The sequence below is a fragment of the Penaeus monodon genome, chromosome 20, assembly GCF_015228065.2.
Source record: "Penaeus monodon isolate SGIC_2016 chromosome 20, NSTDA_Pmon_1, whole genome shotgun sequence".
Taxonomy (NCBI): Eukaryota; Metazoa; Arthropoda; class Malacostraca; order Decapoda; family Penaeidae; genus Penaeus; species Penaeus monodon.
This window is the reverse complement of record NC_051405.1, coordinates 12408418-12409356: the sequence shown is the minus strand read 5'-3', so window position 1 is coordinate 12409356 and position 939 is coordinate 12408418.

Sequence of the window (939 nt, the reverse complement as noted above, 5' to 3'; positions counted from 1 at the left end):
GCATAGTACCAAAGTCATCAGGAAACAACAATTGTTTCTCAGTTAAGTTACAGAGCGATGAACTATTTACAAAAGAGAAAACACAGTTTCTCACAACTTATGGAGATATCAAATGTATTAATCCAGATACATAAGATTCAGGCAAATATCACGTACTAACATGTTTGATTACATAGTCAGCTTTATCACTATGAATGAACCACAATTTTCTGAACTCTCATAATTCAATGGGTTTCGTAAATATTCTGAATAAGCATAACTCATGTACATGATCAAACTTACCATCTATCATACATTTTTAGTTTTTTTTCCACTTATTTTTTTTACTAGAAATCAATAGAAAGGGTAAAAAAATCAAGATACTCCATGGTCCCACAACTCAGTACTACAGGCATTAAAGGAATCTCGTTAGGCGTTCCGAAGCCCGACGTAAATTGATGCCCAAATTACACTATATTCTGGCTTACATTGCAGCACTACAAAAGTACTTGTTGTACTGCTACAATACTATCTACAATACTATGCCTGGCTTGACGCCCAGTGCATACTATGCCCGACGTATCCGCGGCATATTTCGCTACCGTAATGACTAGATGCCCCATCCGAAACTTACGTTTATGCACCTATCTCTCTACCCACCCCATGGCACCCCCCTCCCCCTCAAAAAAAAACTATCAATTTCCATGCCTAATCATACAAAGATTCATTTCTACATTAGAATATGACCCAAGCCATCAAACTTTCTAAGTAGAAGTTACAGTTTATGCTAAGCATTTCCGTTAAGATTATCATTTAATTGATAGGAACTATGTACAATATTTAATAATCTGAATATTTCTTAGCTTTAGTATCAAACTACAATCTAATCGACTTACTCTAGGGAAATCAATGAGCACAGACTGTGATTATTCTGGTCCCCCATGGCTCTCTCCCGTACAG